General features: G+C 43.5%; 1 pseudogene; it reads right to left on the bottom strand.

Moving 5' to 3' along the window:
• Positions 1 to 21,270, bottom strand: part of LOC120667868 — a 28,449-nt pseudogene extending 7,179 nt beyond the window's left edge.
• Between the last annotated feature and the right edge of the window lie 2,928 nt (positions 21,271 to 24,198).

The raw sequence follows: 24,198 nt of genomic DNA, 5'->3' as shown, positions 1-24,198 counted from the left end.
ATCCTACACAGCCACATTTTCGCAAATGGTTTCATGGAGAAGTATGTTTGTTGGACGAAGCACGGAGAACAGGGGGTTACCATGGAAGACAATGAAGAAGAAGATTTTGACGACCACTTTCCCGGGAATGCTGGAATCGGTGCATTCGATGACGATATTCCCATGGAAGAGCCCGAAGTAGATGTAGCAAAAAATGATCCCAGCGATGATCTGGGACAGGCATTGCACAATGTGCAGGCAGACTGTGAGAGTGAAACGAAGAGATTGAAGTTCCAGAAGTTGTTAGAGGACCACCATAAGTTGTTGTACCCAGATTGTCAAAATGGATTGAAGAAACTTGGCACCACCTTGGAGTTGCTGCAATGGAAGGCGACAAATGGTGTATCCGACAAGGGATTTGGTGAATTACTCAAACTTGTTAAAATAATGCTTCCTAAGGACAATGAATTGCCTGCCACAACGTATGAAGCCAAACAACTTGTTTGCCCTTTAGGACTGGAAGTGCAAAAGATACATGCATGCCCCAATGACTGCATCCTCTACCGAGGCGAGTACGAGAATTTGAATGCATGTCCCGTATGCAGTCCATTGCGTTACAAGATTAGAAAAGATGATCCTGGAGATGTCGAGGGGGAGCCTCCCCGGAAGAGAGTTCCTGCGAAGGTCATGTGGTATTCGCCTATAATACCACGTTTGAAGCGTCTGTTTAGAAATAAAGATAATGCTAAGTTGATGCGATGGCACAAAGAGGAACGCAAGAAAGACTCGATGTTGAGACACCCCGCTGATGGGTCGCAGTGGAGAAAAATAGATAGAACGTACCCTGAATTTGATTTGGATGCGAGAAACATAAGGTTCGATTTGAGTACGGATGGCATGAATCCTTTTGGTGAGATGAGCAGTGGTCATAGCACTTGGCCTGTGACTCTTTGTCTGTACAATCTTCCACCATGGCTCTGCATGAAACGAAAGTTCATCATGATGCCAGTGCTTATCCCGGGTCCAAAGCAGCCCGGAAATGACATTGATGTGTACCTAAGACCATTGGTCGAAGAACTCTTATTGCTCTGGGGCGATGAAGGTGTACGGATGTGGGATGAATACAAACAGGAAAACTTCAACCTACGAGCATTGCTGTTCGTAACGATCAATGACTGGTCTACTCTTAGTAACTTGTCAGGACATTCGAACAAGGGATACGAAGCTTGCACACACTGTTTATATGATACCGATAATATATGGTTGACTCACTGTAAGAAGGTTGTATACATGGGTCATCGTCGGTTTCTTCCCATCAGGCATGCGGTACGAAAGAAGGGCAAGCATTTCAAAGGCCAAGCGGACCACCGAACAAAACCGATGCACCGTAGTGGTAAAGACGTCTTTAACATGGTAAAAGATCTAGAAGTTATTTTTGGAAAGGGATCTGGTAGCCAACCTATTCCGAACGAAAACGGAATGGCGCCCATGTGGAAGAAGAAATCTATATTTTGGGAGCTACCATATTGGGAAGTCTTAGATGTTCGTCATGCAATTGATGTGATGCACCTCACGAAGAATTTTTGCGTCAACCTGATAGCATTCTTGGGAGTGTACGGAAAGACAAAAGATACAGTAGAAGCACGTCAAGAATTGTAATGTATGGAAGAACGAGATGCCTTACATCCACAACAGCGAGATAATGGACGACAATACTTAAGTCCTGCCAGCTATACTCTTAGCAAGGAAGAGAAAGAAACCATGTGTTGACTGCTTGAGCAGTATAAAGGTTCCATCTGGATACTCATCCAATATAAAAGGAATCTTAATGGCAGAGAAGAAATTTACAAATCTCAAGTCCCATGACAGCCATGTGCTTATGACCGAACTTCTTCCGGTTGTGCTGCGGGGGATTCTGCCTGATAACGTCCGGTTAACCATCGTGAAGATATGTGCCTTCCTCAACGCAGTTTCTCAGAAGATAATTGACCCGGAGAATTTGATAAAGCTGCAAAACGATGTGGTGCAATGTCTTGTTGGCTTTGAGCTGATATTTCCACCATCTTTCTTCAACATCATGACACATCTTCTAGTGCACCTTGTCAAAGAGATTGATATCCTTGGACCAGTATTTCTACACAACATGTTCCCATTCGAAAGGTTCATGGGCATACTCAATAAATGTGTTCGTAATAGAGCTCGTCCAGAAGGAAGCATCGCCAGTGTCTACGGAACTGAGGAGGTCATTGACTTTTGTGTTGACTTTATTGATGACCTTAAACCGATTGGAGTCCCCGAATCACGATATGAGGGGAGACTAACTGGAAAGGGTACATTAGGAAAGAAATCTTATGTTTGCACAGATGATTTCTCATTCAAGAAAGTGCATTATACGGTTCTTCAACAATCATCCTTGGTTGACCCATTTATCAAGGAACACAAGAAAATTCTGCTCTCCAATTTCTCGGAAAAGTCTGAGGCATGGATTACACGTGAGCACATGAACACTTTCTGCAGCTGGTTGCGGAAGCATCTAATGCATAACATGGATATAAGTGAACAACTATTTTTATTGGCTAGGGGACCATCTTGGAATATCTTAACATACCAAGGGTACGAGATAAATGGAAACACATTTTATACGATAGCCCAAGATAAAAAGAGTACCAACCAAAACAGTGGTGTTTGTATGGATGCCACGGACAATAATGGAAAAAAAGATACATATTACGGCTACATTGAAGAGATATGGGAGCTGGATTACGGTCTCAATTTCAAGGTGCCTCTATTTCGTTGCCAATGGGTTAAGCTATCTGGAGGAGGGGTAACAAAAGATGAGTATGGGATGACAATAGTTGATCTCAACAATCTTGGGTATAGAGACGAGCCATTTGTCCTAGCCCAGGATGTCGCTCAAGTTTTCTACATTGAGGACATGTCCAGCAAGCCAAAGAAGGGGATAAATAAGCAAAAGGATCAGCCTAAGCGACACATAGTTCTATCAGAAAAGAGAAACATCGTTGGAGTGGAGGACAAGACAGACTTGTCCGAAGAATATAATAATTTTGTTGCCATTCCACCTTTTGAAGTAAATGCTGATCCATGCATCCTGCTAGCCAATCATGATGCTCCATACTTGCGCCGTGATCTTAATCAAGGGACATTTGTGAAGAGAAAGTCTGTTACCGCTAATCCTTCATGTACTTGAATCATTTTATATTATTGTATAAAAACATAATCACAATTCGAATACTTTTATTATATATGTACTGTACAATTATACTTTATGTGTTATATATATTATTTTATATATTTTTCACTTAATTACCAGACTCAATTATAATTTTCATTCAACAATGGATTACTCAACTAATTTTATTTATTTCATGAAATTACATTCACATTAACACACTATACTCTCTCACTAACACACACAATCTCACTAACACAAACTATCTCTCAAACTCACACACTACTCATTAATATCATGAAATTGCTTAATTTTATCTAAAATTCACTTTTTAAACGTTAATATCAAGATAGAATCCACTTTCTGTCGAAAAGCAACAGTTTGAAAAAAATTGTTCACCTAATATATTTTTGCATGGTCAAAATAACAAATATGATTTCAAAAAAGTTAGATATTTCATTGACCCAATCAATTGAATGAAAATTAATTATTTTTGTTGCATGTATCAAGTTTATATAGAGATAAGAAATTTTGTTCCATAATTTTTGGAATGATAATTTTATTAATTGAATTAACAAATGAAAGCCAATTTTAAAAGAGAAGTAAAAAGAAACAAAAATAAACATAAGATTAGGCGGGAACGAGGGAAAACGGGCAACTTTTGTCCCGGGTGATAGATCCACCCGGGACTAAAGGTGGGCCGCGGGCCGGCAATTTTCCCGGCCCGCCCAAAAACACCTTTTGTCCCGGGTGAAGCCACGACCCGGGACAAAAGGGGGGGGCCTTTTGTCCCGGGTGATGCCACGACCCGGGACAAAAGGCCCCCCATATATTTCCTTTCTCCTTCGCCCTTCCCCCTAACACTTGGTTTCTCATCTGCGCCTGGTGCCGCCGCCGTCCCCTGCTCCCCCCACCGCGCGAGCCCAACGTCCCCGAGCACCGCCGCCGTCGACGTCGCCGCCCAGAGCCCTGCCGCGCGAGCCCAACGTCCCCGAGTGCCATTGTCCCTGCGAGCGCCGCCGCCGTCGACGTCTGGCATCCCGGCCTGGACCCCGCCGCGCGAGCCCAATGTCCCTGAGCGCCGCCGACCTCACGCCGCCGCCCAGAGCCCCGCGTCCTCCGGCTCGCCCCGCCGTCGCCTGGGCGCGCCCTCACCGTACGTGCGCCACGCGCTGCCCTGGCCCTGCCACTGCAGCGCCCAGCCGGCGCCGCTGGCCGGCGCCGCCCTAACCCTTATGTGTTTTATTTGTTTAAATTTGAAAATATGGATTATTTGTTTAGAAATTATGTTGTAAAATATATATTATTTGTTAATTTGTTTAATTTTGATGACAAATAGGGTGTTAATTACTTTTGAAATTATATTATTTAGAGTTCATGTTATTTAGAGTGAAATCATAATTTGTTGTTTAGAGTGAAATCATAATTTGTTGTGTAAATAAAGGTATATTTACAAATTTTTAAATGTATGAATGTGTATGTATGTATGTGTAAAGTGAGTTTAAATTTCTTTTAAATATTTCATGTATATTTCTTGAATTACTTAGAGAATATTTATTGACTTCATCCATGGATCGTTACTTAGTGAAAAAAACCGTCTAGAATATTTCATATATAGATGATTTCAAGTTTATTTCTTGAATTACTTAGAGAATATTACTCGACCTCGTCCATCGATCGGTACTTAGTGAAAAAACCATCTAGAATATTTCACAGTTGATACTTAGTGAAATTATAGATAGAATATTTCGTGTATATTTTTTGAATTACTTAGAGAATATTTCTCGACCTCATCCATCAATCGATACTTAGTGAAATTATCGATAGAATATTTCTTTTATATTTCTTGAATTACTTAGAGAATATTTCTCGACCTCATCCATCGATCGGTACTTAGTGAAAAAACCGTCTAGGATATTTCATATATAGAATATTTCAAGTTTATTTCTTGAATTACTTAGAGAATATTACTCGACCTCGTCCATCGATCGGTACTTAGTCAAATGCTCGCAAATATGTGGATTATTTAGAGAATTTTTTTAAGAGTTTTATTTGTATTAATATTTTAGTTACGATGGACCCGCGACACACAGACGCGGAAGACGAACAGTTCCTGTTGAATATGATTGGCGAAGGTCAAGGAGATGTCCCTGAACAAGCTGATGATGGCAGCAATACCGACATATATTTGAATATGTCCGGTGATGGAATTGAGCCACCATCTATTCAGGATGACGCTGCTGCTGAACAAAGTGCTAATGTACATATCACAACTATACTTATTTGTAGTGACAATCATATTTTCATCTGAATCTATATGAATACTATGAATGTTTTTTTATAGCCGTCTGGGTCATCATCGTAGCAGAAAAAGACAAAGCGAGGCCCAACAAAAAAACTGGAAGGGCGGTTCATTATAACGGAAGTTGATCTAGATGGCGAACCGATCGCTCCAGAAGCTACCACCAAAAAATTCATAAGACAATCCGGATGTATTGTCAGGGACCACATCCCGATCAGCTTCAGGCTCTGGAAAGCTTCCAATCTAAGCGAGGAACGGGGTGCGGTACCTGAAAGAGAAAAAGAATGGTGCTGGCGGGAGCTTAAGAAAAACTTCACGGTTCCAGCTGAATCCGAAGAGATATGCAAGCGCTGGACCCTGAGTAAGATGGCCGAACAGCTGCAATCATTCAAGAAAATTTTGACGAAGAAATATATCAAGACCGGGACCACACCCGTATTTACCGGCGAGCTCGAAAAGCTCAGGGGTCACTGGGATGCATTTGTGGAATACAAGTCTTCAGAGCTTGGGCTTCAGAAGGTGCAGAAGGCCAAAGACAACGCTTCGAAGAAAGTGTACCATCACACTCTAGGCCAAGGAGGCTACAAGCTTGCAATACCCAAATGGGAGAAGATGGAGCAGGATCTGCTTGACAGAGGCATCCAACCTGCGACCATGAACTGGCCTGAAAGGTCAAGGACCTAGTTTTATGGTCACGGGGGAAGCTTGGACCCTTTGACTGGTGACTGCATCTATGGGCTAAACATCCAGCGAGCAGCCCAGAGACTACAGGAGGCCATACAAGCAGTGGCCGAGGGAACATTCCAGCCGGATAGAGAGAGGGACGAGCTGACTTACGCCCTTGGGAATCCAGAGCATCCGGGACGCACAAGAGGCAAAGGCGTGGTTCCGTGGAAGTATGGGTTTAGGGATTACATTGAATCATATAGAAGCCGGCAAAGAAGAAAGAATGATGAGCGGGAGCACTTGCGAAGGCTAGAGGAACGGCTCATGTCACACAATCAAAGACTGGAGGAAGAGGTTCAACGCCAAGTGGCCATAGAAATGAGCCAGCAACAGCAAGCGCAAACGGTGCCTCCAGAGCCTAATGTCGCAGCCGATCACCTGTCTCAGCGGAAAAGCAGCTGCGCTTCCACAGACGTCGCAGTCGCCGAGCCAACGAGGATCCAGGCCGCAGTTGAAGCGTCGGCCCCGCAGCAATTTCCAATGGATGAGATCAACCAGCGGATACCTTGTGACCTGCAGACTGCCGTTAAGAACTTAATGTTCACTGTTGCATACGGTACCGCCATGCCAACCCAACCAGGCGACGTGTACCACGGGCAGCAAATTCCGCCTGGATACACAAGAGTTGGCGTGGAGCAGGTGTGCCAGGGTTGGGAGACGCTCGAGCTTGATATTCCTGGTGGCGATGGGGAGAGGACACTAGCAGAAGCCATTCATGGCTACATCCTATGGGATAACCGCTACATTGTCCTAAAGTCGGATGATCAAACACCAAGATCGGCATCTCAGCATGCCTCTCCAAGACCGGCATCTCCGCAAAACTCCCCAAGGGCAGCACTGTCTCGGCAAGGTTCACCGGCACATTCTCCATCACCATCATCTCATGCGCCGATGAACACTCAAGCGTCACCATCGCCTCCATGGTCACCCCCTCCGCCGCCGGCAAAGAAGCAGAAACGGCCGCCGGCAAAGAAGGTAGCTGCACCGGCTAAGGAGCCTCCAAAGAAGAAGAAAAAGGAGAAAAAAACCAAGGAGGCTCCTATTAAACCCTAGGACATGAGCCTTGAAGAATGCGATCGGATAACTCAAGAAAGAGTTAAAGAGCACTTCAAGCCGAAGCCGAAGCCGGAGCCCGAGAAAGTGATAAATCCGATAGATTTGAAATTTTTTAAGGGAATGTGCGAAGCAAATAAGAGAAAATTCATTCCGAGAGACCCCCCCTTCAGACTATGAACGCACAATTATCAAAACTACTGAGAAAAAGAAGAGACAATCAAAGTCGTCGTCGTCCGACGTTCCACAGCTCGGAGCCCAAAAGAAACAATCAATAGAGCCTCTCGTAGTGGGACAGATGACGCAAGAACAAGACTTTGTTACATTTTTGAAAGAATCAAACCTGACGGCGGCTCAGATTGCAGGGGGAGAAGATATTCCAAAGGCCGATGTGGTCGTCAAATGGACGTTTGAGATCGGCAAAACTCTTGTACCCCCCGAAGTAGTGTCTGTGCTTCCAACGCAAATATATAAGCTGCACCAGCACTACGTGCGTGCGATGGCCGATTGCATCTTCATGCAGGGCGCAAAGATTAAAGATGACAATTTCTTACGGGGGAAGACCATTATATGGATAAACTGGGAAGAAATTTACCAACTATTCCATTAGGAGGCCCTCGACATCTCTATGGTCGGCTTGTGGGTTCTGTAAGTATTTTACTCTCCTTACGTATTGTTTTGCATGATCTCAACATACTGATCTCTTGATTTATTCGATATCATGTAGAATGGAGATACAAACTTGCAGGAGAAAGGGATACTCTCACCTCGGCTTCATCGACCCAATTACTTGTAATTGGAGGATTCTACGCGACAATGCCGATGAGCTATTCCAAAACTTGTTCAAGTACATAAGCGTTCATCACAACAAGCAAATGATATTGTTTCCTTACAACTTTGCGTGAGTGATTCCTTCCGTCTAACTCTTTCTATTCTGTAATCGAATTGTTTAAACCTTAACTACCAAGAACTACCTCCGTATAATCTTGCAGTGAACACTGGGTCCTAATTGTCATAATTCCCGAGAAGAGCCTACTCGTTGTTATGGACTCATTGAGGAGACCTCCAGAACAATACGAAAATCTTCTTAACATGATGAAAAAGTAATTCTACCACTACTCCGTCGGTGACCGATAATTTGAATCACTTTGTTACTTGACTATAATTGTTCTAATCATGCACAGGATTTGGAAAGAATTCGCTAAAAATCATCCAGGCAAATTTGACAAGGAATTGAAGATCAAGACAGATTTTGCGGTACGCACTTGGATGATTCGTTGCACGATTCATTAGTTTTATTGTATATTCATGTAAATACCTGATAATTTCTTCTCTCTTAAAGTGTATGAGGCAGAAACAAGGCACTAATTTATGCGCATATTATGTATGAGAGAACATCCATGGTCTGGTAGGTCATCCAAAGGGCTGGATAGATTGGGAGGAGGAAGTAAGTAAAAAACTTGTTAATATTTGAACTCGTATTTTAATTAGTCGAAATTAATTATCCCCTTTTCCATAGGTCGAGGAGATGCGTGATAAACTCATACCGGAGGAAAAGATTATGACGATTCAAGAACAATTCTCCGGATTTATTGTTGAGCAAGTCCTCGATCCAAAAGACGAATTCTACTATGATGAAATATCTAATATTGACAATCGCAGCAAATATGACAATATATGCGTATATATGTAATTAAGAATGAATATACCTATGTAATTAAGAACGAATATACCTATGCAAATATGATGGAGTATGTATGTATTATATATATATGTGTATATATATATTTATATAATATTGGTCCTAGACATTTTCATATGTAAAGGAATTCACATGTATAGATATGTGTATACATATATATATAAGTGAATTAATTTATATATGAAAACTATCTAGGATAAATATTATATAAGTAACTATATATATATGTATAAATTAGTGGAGATCATACACACTGAATTCCAATACATAAGTTTAATTGAAATGCAAAAGTATAACTGAAATAGAAAAAGTATTGAGAAAAGGAAAACATGAAAAAAATACCTTTTGTCCCGGTTGGTAACACCAACCGGGACAAAAGGGTGCGCCAGCCATGTGGACGCTGGCAGCACCTTTTGTCCCGGTTGGTGTTACCAACCAGGACAAAAGGTCCTCTTTTGTCCCGGTTGCCAGACCCGGGACAAAAGGGCACCCCCTTTTGTCCTGGACTGGCGTTCCCGGTTGGGAAACCGGGACAACAGGGGTTTCCCAACCGGGACAAATCACGTTTTTGTAGTAGTGTGTCGTGGTTTTGTTAAAGTTAGTAAAGCTTGTATATGAAAATAAATAATAGATGAAGTGTAATCCAACTTATATTGGACCAATCATTGAAGAATCACCACAAAAGCAATGAAAAATAAGGCCACATATTTTTGGCTATAGCCATTTCATTCAGCGGTAATAGTATATATCTGTAAATTTTTCGGTTGGGTGTACATCATTGAAAATTCGTAAAACAATAAAAAAAATCCACACATGGTGGCTTCTCCATCGCATGGGCATGGCCTGTAACAAACAGTTGATGAGAAGGCCGGCATTGCTAATCCAGCCCACTAGAAGGTAAGTTTGACTTTTTTTTTCCTTCACTCTCGAGAAAACGAGATCAAAATTTCAATGTGGAAATAAATAATATACATTTGAAATGTTTAAGTTTAAAATAGTAAAAATAAAAAGCATAGCTCATGAAAAGGAGAAAAGCCAATGTTACATGCTCAATTATCCATCTAGAAAGGGAAAGGCGTAGGTAGGCCTGATTTCATTGTATATATTTTAAATATAATAGTGGTAGTTGATATAGAGAAAGATATATAGAGTATGAATAAGTGCGGGAGAACTTGATATAGAGGAGAGAATCTCGATGACCAGGACGAAATATTTTTTTAGAGGATGAATTTAGAGTATGATGAGTGCGGCCAGCCTTAGGCAGGGAGAAAGGTAGAAGAGAACTAGCAGAGTTCGATCGAATGAGATCTCACAACTCATCTTGTGCACACATACATATACATATATTTGGTAACCAGATCTAGGTTCCTAGCCACTACAGAGAGAAACCACACTTAACTAGCAAATGAGCCACCAGCCAACTTGACTGCTTTATGGATCTTTTATTGTTGTACTCAAACATGAAGAATTACGAAGGATAGGCAAGGATATCACCATCTGCCGCCTACATCTCTAAACCATGAGGTATCACCGCATCCAGCAATACTTGACTAATATACACTACTAGAATCTCAATAATACCCGACCAGTTTTAATACAGTTGGCCATTAACATGTACAGTCGGGAAAGCAAATAGCCAAGAGTATACCGTCGGCTATTTCCTCTCGGCCATCCTTGGTCGGGCATTCGACCAATGGCTGACGGGATGTCGGCCACTGAGTTCCCAACGGGGAAAAACCCAACGGTATACTGTTGGCTATTTTATGACAAGACAAATAGGTATACCAACAATCATTTCATTTCATGATGGTTTCAATACTCTCGGCCATTTCGTCCACATTTTTTAAAAAAAATTCTGAACCTTTTAATTTCATATATTACTTATTTTATTTGTTTTGAAGTTTGATTTGAGACATTCTGTCGTGGCATTCAATTGTTGAGGAATGTTGAGTACTCTATCCTGCTTGTGATGAGTGAATTGTCAACCGTGCGCTTGGTCTTTGGATTGCAGGTACACGGGCGTCAAGTGTCGACGGAGAGCTGCCGTGGAGGTGATGTGGCCGATGGACCGTGTGGTGGACGGCGGTGAAGTGCAACCGGGACCGGAGCTCGGGTCGGGTGGCAGCTGTGGAGTCCACTCCTGGATAGAGGGCGCAAGCGGCGACGGAAGGCGGGTTTCTTGGTTTGCACCACAAAACCAAGGAGGCGGACGGCGGTTGAAGACGCAAAGTCGTGGAGGCACGGGCGTCGGTCTCGGGACTGACGGAGGCGACGCGCGTCGACGGCGTCTGGGGCCTCGCTGCGGGCGAGGAGGTGACGGGCGTCAGGCGGCGTCTAGGGCTGTCAGAAGGCCGAGGCGGGAACGACGTCTAGGGCCACAGCGTGGAGGCGGGAATCTTCCCGCGCGTGGAATTTTGGCGGTTTTCTCAAAACCAGCCACCTATCCGGGTTTCGCGGACCCCCCCCCAAAACCGCGAACCGGATCTTCATCGACATGGCAGGCATCGCGGAGAAGGCTTCGAGTCAAAGAAAGAAACTCCGCCGTCGGATGAGATCGTGTACACATTTCCAGTTTTGCCCCTACGAGCGTTTTAGTGTCTAGTTTGAGTCGAGGGTATTTTGGACCCCTGCGTGGTCACCTTAAATACCCCTCACCCTCTCCTCTCTCTTTTTCGCGTCAGCCACAGAGAAACCGCACCTCCTCCCTTTCCCTGGCGCCCTCCTCCTTCTTCTCCTTCCTCTCTTCCTCCCTCTCCTCTCTAGGGATTAGAGGTATGGATTTTTGAGTTTTTGTACTGAGATTGATCGGGAAAGGAGGCCCAATCCTCCTTGTGCCCTCCGGGGTTTTGAATTCAATTCAATCTCGTACGTTTTGTGCTTTGTTTTGGATGAATTCGATTTTCCTTCGACGAGTCTTGAGCACGAGATGACGAGTGATTTTCTGATGATCGAGTGACTCTTTTGTAGTGATTCTAATACATCAAACCTAGTACTAATCCCCCTGGAATCACGAGTTCACTCGAATCGAAGTTCTTGGCGTTCTAAAGAAAACCCCCGTTTTTGCTCGAAATTCTTCGATTCCTCCCAAACCATGGAGTGATTCGTCGATTCCTTCTGTGGACATGTTAACAAGTCCATTGTGATCATGCCTGCAAAATTTGAGCTCCTTTGGACTTGATTTGACCCTCCAATCATCAAAGATTCCAAAGGTCGCGGTCTGAAAAGCGTTTCTGGACTCTGTTCTTCCTAGCATCGGATGAACCGACGCTTTGAAGTTGTCCGCGTCGGTTCAACCGGTGAGTAGGCTGTTCTGTGTTAGGGTTTTGGCGTTTTCACTCGTTACACTGACGTGTAGAAATTTCTGAGCATCGGTTTAACCGGTGTTTAGTGTGATTCATTTTGCAGTGTCTCTGGACAACTGTACCGGTGTTCGAATTTTCGTTACGTCGGTTTAACCGGTGCCTGGAATCTCAAGTTTGTGGTCTCTCTGGATAACTGCACCGGCGTTAGTGTTTGATTTTGCCGGATCACCCGGTGTGTAACACCGGTTGAACCGATGCAGTTCAAACCCATCCGTCAGATCTACCGGTGCTCACTTCTTGACTGCTGCCGGCTCTGTTCGTCGGTTGAACCGACGCCTTTCAAACTCAAGCGTCGGATTAATCGGTGAGTCATACCGTGCTATTTCTCACACTGCTTTTCGGTGATTGCTTCCGCGTTGGATCTTGTTTGTTCCTAGGGCTTTCTTGTGTTGGTGTAGCTCCTCCATAGCTACTTCACACTGTGCCTAGAACTCTAGGGTTGGGTGTGTACTTCGGGACTAAGCCGATCTTTCTGTTTGCAAGAATTTTTAATCGGCTCTCATTCACCCCCCTCTGGTCGCCCCTTCGGCCCCTCAATTGTCACGCTCCTGCGTACATTCTGGACATAGGGGAATAGAATGTTAAAATAATATAACACTGCAGGAATAAACTTCTCTGCTGCATTTGATAAGGTGTAACTTTCATACAATCAAACGTATTCTCTTGTTAAGTGAAAGAAACAGTACACAAGTCGGTAAGTACATTTGCCAGATAATAGTTATACAAAATCTACAGAGATAAACACAAATCTATAATTTAAGCTGCTCCTTCTATATATGAATTGTTGAATCCTTTGTGCTTTTATCCGATCTCCATTTGGGACAGACTAATCTGGATTCGTAGGGAAGTAACAATATCAGATTAGACCTCAAACTGATCTGCAGAGAGAATGAAGTAATTGGAATAAGAGATACTGGGAGAAGAGGTAGAAAAAATATTGAATTAGATTATAATAATATGCATACGAAAGGTGCTCTCACCATTCAAGATAAACATACCCATGTCCCATCTATATAACATGACGCAAGCACCTAGATCTCAAACGCCCTTGTCTCCCATATGTATCTATGCATGTCGCTCCTCTCGAACGAGACATCCGGCCGACCGGGCTGCATCAGCAGACTAGTAGTTAATGAGGAAAGTGATGCAGATCAGACTCCCGATTCCTGACGCAGTGAGTCTAGAATTGGACACCTGCAGTTGCAGTGAAAGCGGTGGACGTCGTCCTCCTTGCAACGATGGCGCCGGCCAGTGCCCACTACAACGATACTGCTGGGTCGATCTTCAACTTGCACGAGCGGCGGCGGCGGCAGCCAGATCTGTAATCGTAGCTCGGTTGTTTGTCTTGCGCGGTGGCTTTCAGATCTGTCGTGTGTTAATAACTGAGAGAGGGTCAGTGGTAACCACCACATTTTATCCTCGACGTGGACAGTGGGCTTATCCTGGAGTCTCGCTACCTAGTTACCAACGGGATACAGGGAACTGTCGGCCAATTCTAACCATTGTCGACCGTATTTATTATAACCGTTGGTTACCTATGGAAACAGTTGGCCATTTTATCAAATTTCCAAGGGTACTTTGTTGCACAGTCGGCCAATACCAAACTGTCGGCAAATAATAGTGTTCCCAAGGGGTGCTCGGCAAATTCATAGAACTCTCGCCTAAAGTTAGGATTCAGTAGTGATAGACCGCATGCTTACATTAATAAGCAATACTCTAGTATCCCACGGGCAGCCCCAACCCTTCGAATCATAGATATTGCGCTAGAACAAATATTCGGAACCGATGTTGTAGCACTAGATTTACTCATCTAATCATGCAAGGTATATGATACTAGCATAAACTAATTAATAGATATTGAAAGGACCGGTGGCGCGCTCTAGCCTAAGAGGGGGAGGGGGTGAATTAGCCAAACTAAAAACTTAGACCTATGGCTCCAACTATTTGCACAATATTAAACTAAAATATGCTATCTAGATGTGCAACTATGGTTGTTCTAATGTGAAACCCCTATCCCAAAAGAGTTTAGCAACCTATAGCCTTTCCTATCAAGAAACTACTCTATGAAAGTAAAGGCACACAAATTGCTAGTATGAAATGCGGAAGCTTAAAGAGCGGTATAGGAGAAAGCAAACTCTCGACGCGGGTGTTTATCCCGTGATTCGGTTAGCCACAAAGGCACACCTACATCCACGTTGTTGTAGCACTCACTAAGAGTATTTCTACTCGGCCACCAAGTCTCTTCCGTGAACACAATCACGGTCACCTTGGCCCCGGGTTCCACTAAGGAGCTTCTCCACAAAGGATGGGGGTCTCCACGTCCGCCGCACAAAGTTGTCGTCGACGCTTCACACCAAGTCGGAGGGTCGATGACGTGCCGGCGAGCCTTCAAAGCTCCAAGGTGCCGGCGCACCGAAATCTTCTTTTAGGTTCACTTAAGAACCACAGCACAAAGGCTCAAGGCCTTGCATTCTCACTCACTAAGAGCTAATCCTTTACACAACACTCTCAAAGTGTGCTAAGGGCTAAGGATATGATCACTATGCTCTTGTATGGCCTCACAACACTCAACTAGCCGTTGGCCTCTTTCTCTCCTGCTGACGTCATTACACCGGTGCCTTGCTCCGATGCATCACCGGTTCAACCGGTGCTAAAGGATCTCCTGGGCGCTTGACATCGTCTCTGGAACATAGTATGCCCAATGCACCGATGCCTATCGTGATGCCGTCGGTTCAACCGGTGCCTTACATGACCTTCACTTGAGCTTCAGAGACGCTCAGACTTGCATCAAACACCAGGGCGTCGGATCTTCCGACAACCATCGGATGCACCGATGCTTAGGCATCGGTTCTTCCGGTGCTACTGATTCCTGCAGAACTCGTCCAATTCAGCGTTTCTTTGAGTTCTTTCTTCGTGTTTTGCTTTGCATGGCCTTTTTACTTTGTATCGGGGATCTAGAAATGTTCTCTTAACAAAACCATTAGTCTCATTGATTGCGTTGTCATTCGATCACCAAAATCACTTGAAATGGCATAAATGGTGCCATGTTCGTTACAATCTCCCCTTTTTTGGTGATTGATGACAACACAATCAAAGCAAGCATAATATTTGCAAAAATTGACAAATTTAACCGCTTGATACCAATTGAAACCACTTACACTTGCTTGGATGCTTGCCATCATCCAATGATGACTTGGCCTCCCCCTAAAACCATGATTCCCCCTTTGATTCTCCCCTTTTTCGCTACTTCTCCCTCATGACTTTGATTCACTTGGCATGTCTCCTTCTTTGGAATATACTTTTCCTTCTTAGGAAAACATCTCTCCCCCTTTGTTGGAAAACATGCCTTGCTTTGATCCATATTTCTCCCCCTTCGGAATCAAATCACCTAAAAGATCTTGCACCTAAAAGGTCTTGCAAAGCAATATAGCTCAAGAGAAGATTAGTAGCCTAGGGATGTTAGTTCCATGACTCATGATCCAATGATATGATATCAATGAAGATACCAATTTAAAAAATCACTACGATGGATCACAAAATCACGAAACTAGCATGACATGAGCTAAGCTCTCCATAAGTATGTGCACAAAATGATAATGTGAAAATCAAGTGCACAACTAGATATTATAACTAGAGAGCTTAGATCATATCCTGCACGGAGGTAGCTCTAAAATAAATAGAATATGACAAGAATACCAATTGAATGAATTTAGAACCTTGCATACCTCCGGGGGAAATTTGTTTACCTTGCATGTATCAATTTGAAAGTGACTTGCAAATGATACCAAATGAAGTTGAATACCAATTGAAAGTCTTTGAGGTCAAAGATACTTGATACACCAAGGTTAAGCAAATGTATGAGCACATAGCCTATGAACTTAGATATGAGCATATATGAGCATTTAAGTTCAATAGAGCATGGCTCAATATGCATGAAAGCACAATTTATCTAATCACTCTTATAGAGTTGTTTGTTCACATTGATCGTGAGAAACATTCTATTGGAGTGTTAACTCCATCGTGAGACTACAAAAGATAAACTTGGAAACATGTTAGTCTCAAAATCACAAACCATAGGATGAACTCCCCCTAAATGTGTGCATTTAGTGTTTGAATCACCAAGCAAATGTATGCACATTGATTTTGACACAATTAGGAAGTTTACCCTATAGCTTGTGTTCATGGGACACATATGAAATACATACCTCATGAGATGCATGTACCATGAAGGGTAACCTTGTGTAGCTTTCTACACACTTATCAAACCATGTAGATTGCTCATGGGTTAGAATCATGACACAAGCAACCCACCATATATAGCACTAGGAGATGCAATGTATGCAAACAACATAGCAAAAAAGCAATGGAGCTACATGATACTTGAATTGAAATCTAGCTACCATTACCTTATGGAGGACTTGGGCAACAAAACTCCAAGTTGTGAGCTTAGCTTCTTTGGCTTGAACCTTCACTTCAACTTGTAAGCTAAGCATCCAAATCCCCCGAAGCCATTCTTGGGCTTCAAGTCTCCTTTGGAACCCACACCACTTGAGACCGCTTCATATTGGTGATGATGTCCTTGGGCACCCAAATGGAGTGGTTCCAAATCCTTTCCTTCTTCCCAACCTTGTGAGCAACCACCTTGCCATTGGTCTTCTTTTTGATCACATAGGAGGTGATATTGCTCTTGTTCCTCCGGTTGGGCTTGGTGTAGATGAGAGAACTCTTGATTGTAAGCTTCTTCTTGTTCTTCTCATCCGAAAGCTTTTTCCTTGTTTGAGGACATTTGTTGGATTTGTGGCCTTCTTTGTGGCACTTTGAGCAAGTCACGGTGGACCCCTTCTCAAGCTTCTTCACCATGTTTTCACGGTTATCTTGAGAAGGTTGGACATTTCTCTCTATGTCTTTGCCTTTCAATCTATACAAGTCCTTCATGAGCCTTTCCACTTTTTGCTTGAGCTCATCATTCTCCTTGGCAATGAGATCATCACATGATTCTACAACAACATTCTCATTGCATTTCTCATTGCAAGGGTTAGAGCAAGAATCATTAATTAAATCAATGCAAGAAGTTGAAGCATCTACCCTAGAGATAGGAATTGCAAAAGGGATAGTTTGCTTCATTTCCAAAGAGTCATTAGTATCATTAATGCTCTCAAATTTTAATTTGAGCTCTTCATGCTCCTTGCTAAGCAATTTGAATTTGCACATTAAATCTTCAAAATTTGTAGCAAAAGAAGCATTTAGATCTTTGAGAGCACTAAGGTTTTTAATTTCTTTTGATTGTTTCTTAATGACTTTTTGGTGCTCATGAACAAGGACAAGAAGTTCATCAATTGAAGGAGAGTCGGAGTCATCATCACTTACATCGCTAACCATACCTTTGGTCATAAAGAAGTGTTGGATGATGATCCCATGCGGGTGGTGAATTTCATGTTTGATTCATCACTTGAACTTGCACTTGATTCTTCACCACCGCTAACCCATTCACCAAATATGGCAAATGATTCATGATTGGGCTTCTTCTCCTTCTGTTGCTTGTTCTTCTTGAACTTCTTCTCAAGCTTCATAAGTTGATGGTGAGGCTCACCTTTGAGGAAGACCACATACCCCATGGAGTTGATTTCCTTCAAGCATTTGTTCATCTTCTTTACTTGCTTGTAAAGTTAGGGGTTCATTGGCTCTTGATTATCACTTGAGGAGCTTTGGCATGCCTCCTCTTCTTCCTCTTCACTTGAGCTACCTTTGATGGTCATCTTCTTCAACTTTTTGACTTGCTTGCATTCAAGTGCACTATGTGTTGGTGAAGAAGGTGGCGCTCTTGGCTTGATATCATGACGTAGCTCACGGGCGATCACCTTGTTGAGGACTTGATTTGGTGTCATTGTGTTGATATCTTTCTCATATAGAATTGTGGTCACCAAATCATAGTCCGGCCTTCGGAGTGAGTGAAGAATCTTACGAATAAGTTCCAAATCTTCAATTTTCTTCACATCTAAAGAGTTAATCTCATTCACAAGAATATTCAACCGTGAGTACATAGTTTCGGCATTTTCATGATCAAGTTGGTTGAAGCTATTAAGTTTATCAATGAGAACATGATATCTTTCATTTGCAACATCTTTTGTGCCTTCATGGTTCTCACTAATAGTTTTCCATAAAACTTTAGTATTTTCGCAAGCAAACACACGGTTGAACACATTTTCTTTTGGTTCACTTAAGAACCACATCACAAAGGCTCAAGGCCTTGCAATCTCACTCACTAAGAGCTAATCCTTTACACAACACTCTCAAAGTATGCTAAGGGCTAAGGATATGATCACTATGCTCTTGTATGGCTTGGAGGTGTTCATGAGTATGTGTGGGAAGTCCAGTAACTCCAGCAATCTTCAAATGACCGGGGGATGCCATATATATAGGCCTCCAAGTCGTGGAGCCGTTGCTCCAACGGTCAGCAAAAATCTGCGTACCATCGGATGAACCGATGCCTCTGCCTGGGGTAGCGTCGGTTCATCCGGTCACTCTCAGACCCGAAGTAGCCGTTGAGCTTCTGACGCACTGTCTGCGACCCCACCGGTTTAACCGATGACATGGCGTCGGTTCAACTGGCCACTCACAGCACTCAACTAGCTGTTGGCCTCTTTCTCTCCTGCTGACGTCATTACACCGGTGCTTTGCTCCGATGCATCACCGGTTCAACCGGTGCTGAAGGCTCTTCTCCTGGGCACTTGACATCGTCTCTGGAACATAGTATACCCAATGCACCGATGACTGTCGTGATGCCGTCGGTTCAACCGGTGCCTCACATGATCTTCACTTGAGCTTCAGAGACGCTCAGACTTGCATCAAACACCAGGGCGTCAGATCTTCCGACAACCATCGGATGCACCGATGCTTAGGCATAGGTTCTTCCGGTGCTACTGATTTCTGTAGAACTCGTCCAATTCAGTGTTTCTTTGAGTTCTTTCTTCGTGTTTTGCTTTGCATGGCCTTTTTACTTTATCCCTGGGATCTAGAAATGTTCTCTTAACAAAACCATTAGTCCCATTGATTGCGTTGTCATTCGATCACCAAAATCACTCGAAATGGCATAAATGGTGCCATGTTCGTTACAGATATACGTCTGACTAAGGAGAATATGAGCCATGCATAAGTAAAGATAAAGAAGCTAACTCTATTGGAGATATTCCAGTGTTACAAAGAGAGAACAAAGTACTAAAGCAAGAGAGAAGTGAAAATGAGTAACTGTTGTGTGTCTCTAAATGGAGCCTCCCTCTCATATTTATAGCATTTTTGTAGGTTAGTTGTGGCCCGTAAATTAGCTTAGTGCCGGTGTAGTACTGCCTTTGACAGCAACCAGGAGTCGCTACGCGTCGGCCCGAGGTGAGCAGCCTCACCTCATATTCGGCCGACCAAAGTCAGTGTGGTTGGTAGTTGGACCATCTTGTCTACCGTGCCCAAACAACTTTATATCGGTGTGATTATCTTTGTGGGCCCTTTGATCCATGAAACTTGAGGTAGCGATGCATAATTTGTCGGGGTTTTTGCCTCTTGCCACCTTGAGCGTGTTTTCTGTATAAATCTGATCGATTCCCTATATGCCACTACTAAAATCTAGGGGATATCTGGAAAAATATTATTCTGAACTAAAATGTGCGCAAGAAATGTTAGCACTCCTTTAGAGTGTATTCTACTTTATTTTCTGATGATATTGATGGGTGATTTTGGTAATTAACGACAGTCTACAGGTGCACAACCAGTGCGAGGCAGAGAAGCTGTCCTGGAGCTTGACCCTATATATATAATTGTGGCTGGGGCAAGGAGGCTTTGCTAATTTTATGCATTTCAGCATGAGGGAATAATGGCTTCAGTAGAATGTATATATAATTTGAAAATGGCTAAGCTTCAACTACCCGTAGATATAGAAACTATAACTTGGATTTTGGTATATACCTACCAAGTTATAATTGCAGGTACATCCTAAAGTTCGTTTTGTGATGTACCACCCTCCAAAATAATGTGTAAACTGTCCAAGTTCAGTGAGCTTGCACATTTAGGCTTTGTTCGGTTGCAAGGGGATCGAAGAGGATTAGAGACGATTGAAGAGGATTAGATGGATTGTGTTGACACAGAATCGCGCCAACACACTCGAATGTGCTAGAACGCGCGAACGATTGTCAAAACGATCAACACTCGCGAAACCCTGGGCGGACCGGTCTGACCGGTACCGCCGACCGGTCTGACCGGTGCAAGCAGGGACTCGCTGTAAACCTAGAACAGCGAGCTCGGGAGGGACCCCGTCGGAGCTCGTGATCGTAGGGTTGTTCTGAGGTCGGCAGGCCACTCAGAACATCTTCAAACGCCGCCGGGACGAAGGAAGAAAGCAATCTAGGGTTGGAAAAGGCTAGGGTTTGAGAGATAAAATTAATGCGATTTTTGTATTGATTCGATTGGGAATCACCTCAATCGGCCTTAGCCTTTATATTTATAGGCCGGGGAAGACGTACCCCTTCACGAGTAGGATTACATGAGGACTCTTTACAAAAAACCTAATTCCACTCGGACTGTACAGACCTGACCGGTCCTAGACTGCCGGCCGACCGTAGACTGGCCGGCCCGACCGGTTAGACCGGTCGGCCTCAGTAGATGCCAAATTTGGCTGTCAACATATGCTCCCCCTGCTTTTTGGTGAGTTTCACAAGCCAAAAAGTAAGAACTATCCTGATGTACATGTTTTACACAGAGCATACAAGTCTAAAAACAAAACTAATGGGCGATATACAATATCGGCCGTCTTTGTCTTCATGCACTTTGCCATATGCTAGGATAAAATTTCTTCAAGTATCTCCCATTGATAGCTCTAGGTAGACGCTCACCTTGCACCGTCTCCATCATATATGAATTACCGGAGATAACCTTGAAAATCTTGTAGGGACCCTCCCAACTTGGCGACCATTTGCCGAACTTGCTGCTTTTCATCCCAAGAGGCAAAATTGTCTTCCAAACTAGATCTCCAACCTGAAAAGACTTAAGTTTTACCTTCTTGTTGTAGGCTCTAGCCACCCGAAGCTTGTCCTTCTCAATTTCCTTCAAAGCTTTCAAACGCTTGTCGGTCACCTCATCAATATTATCCATCATCATATCATGATAATCAACAGCGGAGAGGTCATTTTGTTTTGCTAATCTATATGCGTCCAGATTCACCTCAACGGGTAAAACGGCCTCTTGACCATACACAAGCTCAAAAGGAGTAACCTTAGTAGCACCATGTCTAAATATACGGTAAGCCCATAATGCTTCGGATAATACTTCATGCCACCTCCTAGGATTTTCTTCTATCTTCTTCTTGACAAGTTTGATCAAAGTTTTATTACTAGACTCGGCCTGCCCATTGGCCTGAGCATAGTATGGAGATGAATTGAGCAATTTAATCTTGTAAGATTTGGCAAAGGCACGCACCTCTTTTGATATAAATGAAGTACCTTGATCCATTGTCAAAGTTTGTGGAATGCCGTATCTATGAATAATATGATCAGTAATAAACTCAATTACCTCTTTATGCGTCATATTCTTCAAAGGAACCGCTTCAGTCGATTTAGTGAAATAATCCGTAGCAACCAATACGAAGCGATGCCCCTTTGAAGATGGAGGATTAATTTGTCCAATGAAATCCAACCCCCAACCTCGGAACGGCCATGGTTTGATAATAGGATGCATCAACGCAGCAGGCACCAATTGCAAATCACCAAACCGCTGACATTCTTCACATCCTTTATAATACTTGAAACAATCAGATAGCATGGTGGGCCAATAAAAATCAGCTCTTCTAAGTAACCACTTCATCTTAGGAGCCGATTGATGAGTACCACAAATACCTTCATGAACCTCACCCATAGCAACCCGGGCCTGATCCAAGTCTAAACATTTGAGAAGCAAATCTTCGGCAGTTCGACGATAAAGTTCATCGTCAATTAAAACATACTTGAAAGACAAACGCCGAATATTTCTCTCTGCGCCACGACCAGGATCTCTTAAAACATAATGGCTTCAGTAGAATGTATATATAATTTGAAAATGGCTAAGCTTCAACTACCCGTAGATATAGAAACTATAACTTGGATTTTGGTATATACCTACCAAGTTATAATTGCAGGTACATCCTAAAGTTCGTTTTGTGATGTACCACCCTCCAAAATAATGTGTAAACTGTCCAAGTTCAGTGAGCTTGCACATTTAGGCTTTGTTCGGTTGCAAGGGGATCGAAGAGGATTAGAGACGATTGAAGAGGATTAGATGGATTGAATCACCAACAAGTTGTAAGGAAAAGCAATTTTGTTTCCGGAGGACATCCCTCATTTTTGTAAGGAAAAGCATGGCAAACAGAAATTTAGCTTATCCCATTTCAAGAAAAATGTCCATTTTTTTGTAGGATTTAATTGTGTAGATAGAAACTCTTCCCTACTTCAGTTAAACATGCATTCTGCAGGACGAAATTTGCTGAAGGTGTAAAGATGGCTTAGTTTGGTACGTGTAAAGTTTGAAACCGAAGTAGGGCAACAGTGTCCAGCATTGAAGAAATAAAGGGGATCTTCAAAACGGCAATACATTTTTCTGCACTGCACAGTGCATATAAAGGCAGCATGTGAGCTTGTACAATTTGGTACGGCTATAGGAACGTTGGTGAAATTTGTGGCTGGAACTGGAAGAGTACCCTCAGTTTCATTTGAAAATCAATCTAGCGGGCAGCAACAATTTCGGCTGATATTCGATTCAAATGTGCAATGGAAAAGCCGGCCTTTTAAATTTCCACTGAAAATCAAACCAATAATGTTAGTTCAATTTTTTAGGTAAATTAAAAAATAATGTGGAAACTATTCAAGGCGTCGTCAGCTACCCTTCGTCGCCCTATATAGACAGGCCAAACCTCACTCTCGAGTCTCGTCTTCTTCACAACATCGATCAGGCTACCAATGCTATATCGCATTCAAACGCCATGGTGAGCTCCGACCACCAGATGAGCCTCCACATCCTCCTGCTGCCGTTCCCTGTCCAGGGCCACATCAACCCGCTGTTCCAGTTCGGCAAGCGCCTCGCCTCCCACAGGGGCGTCCGGTGCACCCTCGCGGCGATCCGCTTCGTGGCTAGCTCCACCACGCCGGCCCCCGGTGCGTAGCAGCTCCTCCGTCCACGTCGCGGTCTTCTCCGACGGCTGCGACGGCGGCGGCCCCGGCGGGCCCTACTTCGAGCGGCTCGCGTCCGCGGGTTCCGAGACGCTGGACGCGCTCCTCGTCTCGGAGGCGCGCGGCGGAGCACGGCCGCCCCGTGCACGTCGTGGTGTACGACGCGTACGTTCCTGCCGTGGGCGCAGCGCGTGGCGCGGCGTTCCTCACGCAGACTTGCGCGTGGCGCAGAAGCAGATAAGAGTGAGGTGTGGCCGGGCTCTATATAGTATATATAGACGAATATATATGTATAGATGAAGCCTTTGAAGAGTTTCCACTCTTTCAATTTTTTCGAAAGGGGCAGCACCCAAATTTCATTACCTTTTGGTAATGAAATTCCCAAGTGGTTCTGGTTCTTACTCCACGTGGAGTAAAAAGGACATCACAGACAGAGGTACTGACAACAACAAAGGGCTGCCGAAAGGGGTGCAAAACGTAAAGTAATAACAGCACAACAGGGCGAGAGGGGGTGAAACTAGTTGGGTTGAAAACGGTCGGGATAACCCCGTTATCGTTTTCACTTTTACATTTTAATACGAAAACGATATCAAAAACTGAATAGTCGAACACGGAAACGAATACGGATTTACGGAATATCGAAAACGAACCAATTCGAACGGATATGTGTCGAAAACGAATAGTCTACAGAAAGCAAATTGGAA

This window comes from Panicum virgatum, chromosome 3N (genome assembly GCF_016808335.1).
Source record: "Panicum virgatum strain AP13 chromosome 3N, P.virgatum_v5, whole genome shotgun sequence".
NCBI classification, from domain to species: Eukaryota; Viridiplantae; Streptophyta; class Magnoliopsida; order Poales; family Poaceae; genus Panicum; species Panicum virgatum.
The sequence above is the reverse complement of the archived record's forward strand: the minus strand, read 5'-3'. Positions and strand labels throughout refer to the sequence as shown.